The following is a 9,270-nucleotide window of genomic DNA, read 5'->3' on the forward strand; positions in this document are numbered from 1 at the left end:
GAGGTTTTCCTCTCCACTCAGCTCAGGATGGTGCACCACTGGAAGAGGATAAAGAAATCCAGATGTGGGGGATGTACCTTCAAGTAGTTGATGCTGATCATGGAGCCCCAGAAATAAAAAAATTGTAATCTATATTTTTTCTAAGGAACCCCTCTGAACAGCTTTTTCCTCTCAGGACTGTCTAACACGGTGGACTAAATGTTTTTGGTGGAAAATCCTGGTCATGTCGATCACATCCACACATTTAAGCACAAAAGCTCTTTTAGCCAAAATACAAACAGTACTCTTATTAATATATTTTGATATTATAGAGATGGGCATTATACAGAAGTTAACAAAATCTTACTAAGAATGAAAAAATTCTTTCGCCTGAAGTAATGAATAATAAAGAAAAGTATATTGTTATAAAATCATTGGGGTGATGGTACCTGTGTCCTTCTGCTGTGGAGTATAGACAGTACATTCTTTATAAATTATTCAGTGCTGGATTTATAAAAGATTAAATCGTGACCCTGCTTCTGCCTTCCAGAAGGACATATACAGTTATCTTTATGATGTTCTACACAAACAGGTTTAGATTGGAGTCATTATGTAAGTATCCTGTATGTGCTGTAATATAGCTATACTTTGCCCATACTGCATTATCAATCCTATGGGGCAGCTTGTGGAAAACAAATCCCTTCACTGGATAAGTTTTCTTTATGAAGCCCTTTGAGAAGCTCCTTCTAGCCAGCATCAAGTATATCACTGATAAAATTGCTTGTCAGATTGTGTCTTTATACTTACCCTTGATAAAATGTATTTACAAAAACATGATAAAACTTAAAATTGACTTACCTTCATTTAGCTTCAGCCAGGTAAGGTGATGCCTGCTTACATTTGTGGTGGGATGTAAACACAGGCTGGTATGAATAAAAACACTAAATGAAAACAAAGTCTAAATAAGGACTTCGGTTTTAGCTGTTGGCTTAGAATAAACATAGATAGTTATATTATTATTTCAGGGGTAGACACCTGACTGTGTAAAAGGAAAATTGTACCAAATGTGCTTTCTTAAGGAATGATTAGGAAACACCCTGATGTTTAATGTTAAAGATGGATGCAGAGCCTTTTGCCTTTTACGTGTGTAATTTGCTCTGTTTCCAAGGCTCTGTTAGGACTGATATTGCCCCATTTCCACCAACAAGTGCAGGTCGGGAAGCATTATTTTGCATTTTCACATGTGAAAACTGCAGGGGGTCTCTCCGGGCTTTCCGGCTTTCTCCCACAGTCCAAAGGCATGCATGTTAGGCATGTTAGGTTAACTGGTTCTAAATGCTCCCTAGAACTAAGTGTGAGTGGTTGTTTGTCTCAGTGTTGGTCCTGCAGTGGACTGGTAACCTGTACAGGATGTACCTGTCACCTGATAGCTGCTGGGACAGCCTCCAGCCCCCCCATCACCCTGCATTGGAATAAACAGGTATAGAAAATAGTTGGACTATTGTAAGGCAAAGTGTTTTTGATGGAGCCTTAAGACATGAATTGAAAAACATTGTTTGCTAGCTAGGTGTGATAATTATGGGTTAAAGCTAATTTAAGTCTGTCTCAGTCAGAGCTGGAAGGAACGCAGAACAGAGACATGGATGATGGATCTGGGCTGAAAATGGACACAAAGTCAAGTTATCACAATTAGAAATGGTTTCTTTTACAAGTTCCTATTTTCTTCAGCTTTGTGCAGAGAAGACATAAAGCCATTAAAATGTTCTTTAAGTCCTGAAGGGAGAAGAGAAGAAAACAAGAAAACAAGAAACTAACTCAAATGAGTTTTAACAAATGCAGGATTTTTACACAAGTCCTTATTTGTTTTGGTGTGATTGGGAACCAAAGTCTGACCTCAACAGAGGGCACAAGGTTTCTTAGCTTTAATCTTTTTCTCTTCAGCAAGTTTTCAGTACAAAGTTTGACGAGACAGTTACACTGTCATGGCGATGAGGTGGCCAGACGCAAGTACAGGACTCAGAGACACCAGTGGAGGAAGGAAGGATGTAAAGACTATTTAACTAACAAGCGTCCAAGTAAAGATGACACAGGATCACACAACTAACATGGCAACTAAGGTCCGATCTGGACCAGACCAGACTTAGAACAAGCACACACAGACAAGGAAGTAAGAGAGGACAAAGGAAAACCGGGAGTTTAAATACTGAAGGAACTAATTACAAACTAGAGGCAGGTGTGGCAGACTGACCTAGAAGCAGAAAGTAAAACAGAAAGAATAAAAGGGAATAAAATGACAAGATTAGAAACTAAGAATAACAGAACTAAAAACCCATAAACCATGACACACAGTTTTTAGAGTGAAATAAATGAGGCATATTGTTAATTTGCTGCAGGAAAGCAGGGTGAGCCGTGCCTGTTGTTGGTCATCCAAGCTTAATTCAGTGACTGACATTCAGGAGACATTCAGACATTCACTAATTCACCCTTTTGTCAACTAAGTTGTGAAAAGTCAATCCACATGTATTCTGACCCTTTCTTTTTCCTCTAAGGAAAGAGGACAGAATCAATCAATTAAATCAGTCAATCAAATCTTATTTCTATAGCACCTCACAACAACACTCAATCCGACCAAGGTGCTTAACATCATGAAAACCAGTAAATACAAATACACATTAAAATAAAGGAAATATAATAGAAAGTGGTAAAAGCACAAAACAGATAAAAACAAATTACTATAAGCCAAAGGCCTTGTTAAATAAACAGGTCTTAACTTTGCCCTTGAACAAAGGCCGATCAGTGTGGGTACGTGGCTCGTGGGGAAGAATATTCCAAAATGTTGGACCTGCCACTGGAAAGGACAGATCCCCCACAGCTTGCAGCTGGACCGAGGCGCCTCTAACAGATGCTGACCAGCAGAACGTAAAGCCCTGCTGGGCTGGTGGATTTTCATCAGTTCTGATAAGTCAGGAGGTGTGATGCCATTCAGTGCTTTTAAAACAAGCAGCAACAATATCCACTGGATCCTGAACTGAACCGGCAGCCAGGAGTGATATGTTTGTGCTTCCAAATAGTTTTGTACAAGCTGTAAACGAGAGATGCAGGAATGATTGATACCAACCTAGAAAGTGCTGCAGTAGTCAGGTCTGGAGCATGGATGGCCTCCTCCGACCGCTGCAGCTGAGGAAAGGCTTTACTTTGGACAACAGGCGAAGCTGAAAGAAACTTGTTTTCACAACAGTATCAACCTGATTGTCCAGTTTCAAGCTACAGTCCAGTTTTACCCCCAGATTTTGACCACCTGACTGAAGTAGGGGGCCGAAAGGGGGCCGAAAGACTGGGAACAGCAGCATCTGGCTTATTGGAGGCATCAAACAAAATCCGTTTTGTTTAGTCATTATTTAGGTGGAGGACGTTTTGAGAGAGCCAGTATTTAACGTCATTTAAGCAGCCATTAACAGAGTTTAAACCAAGTGGAGAATTGGGAGTGACTGGCAAATAGATTAGCAGGTCATCTGCATACAGAAGAAAAGACAGATTATGGTGTTTAACAATCGGCTTAAAGGCAACATGTATAATTAGAAGACCACAGGCCCCAGAATAGATCCCTGCGGCACACCAGAGGTCAATAGAGTTGAAGAGGAGGACAAGTCACCTGTCAGGACAGAGAAAGACCTGTTAAATAGGATTTAAACCACTCCAGCACTGTTCCCTGAAGACCAACCAACTGAGCCAGACCAGTGATGAGGGCGGGATGCTCTACAGCAGTGGTTTTCAAACTTTTTGAGCCACGACCTCCAAAATAGGATGCACTGGCGTTTGCGACCCCCCATCCATGCAATGACTTAGTGATTAATTGTGTCAATGGATCATCTTGCAGGATCATCTAAATGTAAGGCTGGAAACCTGTCAGAATCTTTGTAAATAAGGATAAAGTGGTTTCTATTGGTTCCCCATTGTGACAAGGCACCTTCTTGCCCAAAATCATATATATTTGGCATCCAGGGACCTGAGAATATCATTCTGTACTCTCTGTAACTGGATAAAAGCAATCTTCTCTAGAACTTTGGACAGAAATGGCAAATGAGAAACTGGCCTAAAATGAGAGAAAACTACTGGATCTAAACCAGGTTTTTAAGACGAAGCTGGACCACCGCATGTTTGAAAACAGATGGGTCAGGGCCTGAACTTCAGCAGCTATTAATGACAGTCAGAAGACATGGACCAATGGTGTCAAGGGACTGTTTGAGTATCTTGGAGGGAATAAGGTCCAGACGAAAGCTGGTGGGTCTCAGCTGCTGAATCACCTCAGAAGGTTGCCGTAGCGACACTGGCTCAAACTGATGGAAGACAGCAGAGGCCACTGGAGGACACATAACTGAAGAGCGCTGTATGTACAGACGGTGTTCTGGCTGATAACGCCTGTTTTGTTAACAAAGTAGTTAAGAAAATTATTACAGGTCCACTGTGTTGCAGTTTTCAGAACATCAAAATTCGAGACCATGGTCCTCTTCAGGTGGGGAATGAGGTCTTGCCCACGGTGGAAGCATTCAAGTACCCCGGGTCTTGTTCACAAACGAAGGAAGGATGGAGTGGGAGACGGAAAGGCAGATCGGTGCAGCGTCTGCAATGATGTGGACTCTGCATCGGCCTGTTGACTAGATGAGAGGACACGCATTAAAACAACTTTTCTACTGAGACATTTCAGTAACAACGGGTTGGCGTTTACAGCAGTTTGCATGTGGAGACAACTTTTCTGAAAACCTACCCATGTTTCCTCCCGCTGTAATGGATTATTTATGAGAACAGCATTCTCTGACGTTTTATGGCAAAATTGACAATGCTGGTGTGAGTAATCTCCATGTCCTCACCTCTGCTGCAGTCGTTCACAGGTACCGGATCTCCTCCTGGCTTCAGACAGCTGAGTATAAATGTGTTTTCTTTACAGCATGTCAGCCATGATGGATGAGTTATCATATCATATATATTCATATCAGAAGCATGTGAGTTTGAGCTCATGCACAATATTCAAGCACAGTTGAAGTCATGCAAGTCATCTACATACAAGTGTGACCTTTCAACCACTGCATTGTAAAAATTTAACCCAATCATGCTTCCCTACTAGGGCTGGGCAGATCAATCCAAGTATCTATATTATTGATACCAAGGCTAGTATTGGTATCGGTCGGTACCAGTGTGATGAGAAGGATATTTTTCTTGCGAAGTGATTTGAGGGCAAAAAGCCAATCAATATAAATTAGAGCCAACCAATAGTAGGTTTGCTTAGACAATTTGCACTGTTGACTTAATTTTCCCAAAACATTGTGTGTGATCAAAGGGAATAACAGAATTATTTTATTATTTTGTTGCACTGCTGATGTTTTTTCATATTGTTTACATATACAAAAAGCTTCAATCTGATTAATTTTGGTTCTGCCATTCATAAAAGATGTTTTATTTTATAATTATCTTTATACTGTGGTTGATTATGATAATAATAATGACTGATGATTAAAGGCAAATTCATTAAATGATTGTGAAATTTTAAGCAAAAAGTATCAGTATCGATATCAGCATCGGCAATACTTGCCCTGGGTTTACTTGGTATCGGATCGATACCTTCATTTTAAGTATCGCACAGCCCTTTTTCATACAGGAGTTCCCACTTACATCCACTGTTTTACAGTTAACTAAAGTTTTCTTATAAAAATGCAGTTGTTATATTTATTATGATCATTTTAAATCCTATTCATTCATGTTATTGGTCACTGGGTCCAAATGTAGTCTGTTTACCTACTTTAACCCTTAAAACTCCACTAGATCTCCAGTACCCCCGAGTGTTTTCAGTTTCTCAGGACCGGTAGTGTGTAGCTCTGTGGGGTAAACTGTGATGGATAGTGTGACAAAGTGGGTGAGTACCCATCATTTGCCACTGTTTCATCTGTTAAAGCAAGAGTCAGATCACTGTTTAATATCTTTAGTTCTGTTTATTTGGTTAAAACAGTTTTGTTTGTTAAATGTCATTTGAATGTTACTCACCATACTTACGATGTGTTCCAGGAGCAAAAGGAGGGAAAAGCACATCACTTCCTGTATTTATAGGGTTTGCCCTGATTTGATTATGTCACTGGAAGGGTTTAAGTATGGGGGGGATTGATTATTGATTATGTTTTGTTACAGGAATTGTTTGATTTTTCTATTACCTAGTTCTGTGGGTGGTACCAGGATTAATTCATTACCAATTGTTTGTTTATTTAAGTTGAATGGGATTTAGTAATTTAAATTGTATGTTGTATTTAGGTTGAATGAATAGACTCACCTGGTAAGTGAGAGGAACCCAGGGAAGCCATTTTGTGGATAAAACTCAAGCCTATATAAGGATGGCCTTTAGTCTGTGTTGGGGGGACCATGATGATGCAGCAGGGTTTATATCTACTTTAAGTTTGGTTTATTAGATTTCAGTTATGTTGGTTAAGTTACATTATGTTTCTTCGCTTTTTCCGTATATATTTTGTTGAAACATGCACCTTGGAGAATAAATTCTTGCCATTTTTGGAAGACCTCTGCCTACTGCCATCTTTCTGCCACTCTGGTCACACAACCTACAACAGATAGCTACCCTTTAGCTGATCTACGGAGGTTTTCCAGGCATTTCTATCCTGACCAGGAGGTTTGCAATCCAGCCACTAAATGTGGTTTTATTCAGAGACTCTATCTGGTAAATCCACAATGATCCATGATAACAGCATTATTTATCACATTTCATCATAAAAACATCACCATCACTACTATGTTGCTAAGAGACCTCTATTTAGACCTGGACATGATGATGAAGCCACTTCCTGTCAGACTTTCCACCAATCAGAGAGCTTAGATTGACGGTAACGTCCAATCAGGAGCAGCCAAAGATCAACCAGTGAGCAGAAAGTTCTATGTGTGTGTGAAAAGAAGAAAAATAATGCTCCTCTATGGCTGGAATAAAGCCAAGAAGACGTTTCTGATGCACGGTGGCGCCACAAAGCAGCTGAGCTGGAGTTGGTTTAGTGAGGATAGCAGGTAAATAGTAGCAGGAATAACTGGAAATGAGGAAAAAGTGGAAACATGGAAATAGTTTCTGTTGTGAGTTTGTTTCAATGCCAATATTTTTTCTCCTGAAATCCAAGACTTGAGAGAACGATGAGATGAGAAAAGGCTTGGTCACTGTTGGTCTGTGTGTTATTTCTACAAAGTTCTGTTAGTAATAAATTCTGCTTTCTTCTTCTGGTCGACCTTTATGCTGCTATATCTATTCATACATTCATTTTACATCATTTTAGCCTCATAAACTGACAGCTGAGACACATCATGTGTGATGCTGACTGGTTTATACTGGGGTTTAAAGCTCCAGTTACTCCATTTCATTTCACATAAAAATAAAAATAGAAAATATAAATAAAAAACCCAAAACTATCAGAAGATTGCTTGGAGCTTTAAGGGTTAATTTACCAAATAACTGATCTCTTTCTTATAATTGTGCATTGGATCATTCAGCTTGACGCGAGGTGCGACTTTTCCATTTCTACTGGCCAGATTCTGTTTTACTTTCCTCTCATTAACAGGTAAGTGGCATAAAACACAAGAGACGCATCTCAGTCCAGGCCCGCTTCACCAGAGTCTAAAGGGATTTTTTTTCTGTTGAGTGTGAGCAGGAATTTCTGCAGCCATCATAGCCCTGAGCATACTTTCAGGGGGCTGTGGGCTAAGGCTTTGATGCCAGCTGTGAGGGTCTGACCACTGCTGCCTTCTAAATACGAGTATGTGGGAGAACGTGCAGATCTGAGACAACTTGAGAAGTCTGCGGACGTGCCTCTGCATGCCGATGCACATCCAAATCCCTAAATCCAAACAGTTTCTGACAGAGAAGTCTCATGGTAGTGTCCACAGTGCCCTCTTCAGCATCATCTTGTTTCATATTTGTCTGTTTGATATGTGGGATTGTTCCCCGGGGATGATCATGAATATGCAGTTAAAGTGACACCTGTCAGGTACAACATGGCTTTGTTCCCACACACACACATACACACACACACACACACACACACACACACACACACACACACACACACACACACACACACACACACACACACACACACACACACACACACACACACACTCCTGCTTTTGTGTGTGGCTGACTACTAATCATACGAGTTCATGATGTGTTCTCTCCAGGAGAACAACATGTACTATGTCACATTAATAAGTAAATAGTCTTGCAGTTCAGCTCCTTCTAACAGTTATAAATCTGACAGTGATTAGCTGTAACTAAAACTAGTTATTGTGTTAACTAGGACAGATCTGTGTTTAGAAATTTTTCACAGTGAAATTTATATTGATGATCTCTGCAGGTGAGAGTAGAGAATAAAGACCCACACGAGGAGCAGGGATGGCTCCGAGTGCAGCCTTCTGCTTTCTCGTCTGGAACAGAATTCTTGTGTTCAAACATCAAAAATGACTAAATGTTGTGAATTCTTTGCTCAAGCTGTTGCAGCTTGGCTGCATATTTTCTCCTCGTTTGGCAGATTCTCTTATGCTTTCGTAAAATGGTCAATGTACTGCAGGATGATGTTATTTCTCTTTTTTTTCCCCATAATATATGGAGGACCGAAACAGCAAATTAAATACAGAAATATGAAGCGGCTCAGTAAACTAACTGATATGTCGATAAGTTATACAAAAACATATATAATAATGATTTTTCATAAAAAATTTGTATAATAATTGATAAAATGTAACATAAATCTATTGTATTTTCAGCTGTTTTAACTCTGTATTGTTACCCTGATTACTTTACTTTCTGATTTGTCTGTTTTCTTTATTTATTTAATCGGTGCTTTTAAAACGTCTTTCCTTCTTTTTATCCCTGTATTTATGTTTGTCTTATTTTGCTTTTGCATTTTTGTCACGGTTTGCGGTGAGGGTGAGGACCCAAGTGCAGGCAGTCAGGAGGGGGTCCGGAGGAGGGACCAGACCAGACCAAAACAAGTCTCGACAAAGTTCAGGGGAGTGACCCGGAGGCCGAGCAGACAAGAGGGTCCATACAGGAGGGCGACCCAGAGGCCGAGCAGACAAGAGGGTCCATACAGGAGGGCGACCCAGAGGCCGAGCAGACAAGAGGGTCCGTTCAGGAGGGCGACCCAGAGGCCGAGCAGACAAGAGGGTCCATACAGGAGGGCGACCCAGAGGCCGAGCAGACAAGAGGGTCCGTTCAGGAGGGCGACCCAGTAGCCGAGCAGACAGCAGGGTCAGTTC

The sequence above is a fragment of the Melanotaenia boesemani genome, chromosome 21 (genome assembly GCF_017639745.1).
Source record: "Melanotaenia boesemani isolate fMelBoe1 chromosome 21, fMelBoe1.pri, whole genome shotgun sequence".
In the NCBI taxonomy this organism is placed as follows: domain Eukaryota; kingdom Metazoa; phylum Chordata; class Actinopteri; order Atheriniformes; family Melanotaeniidae; genus Melanotaenia; species Melanotaenia boesemani.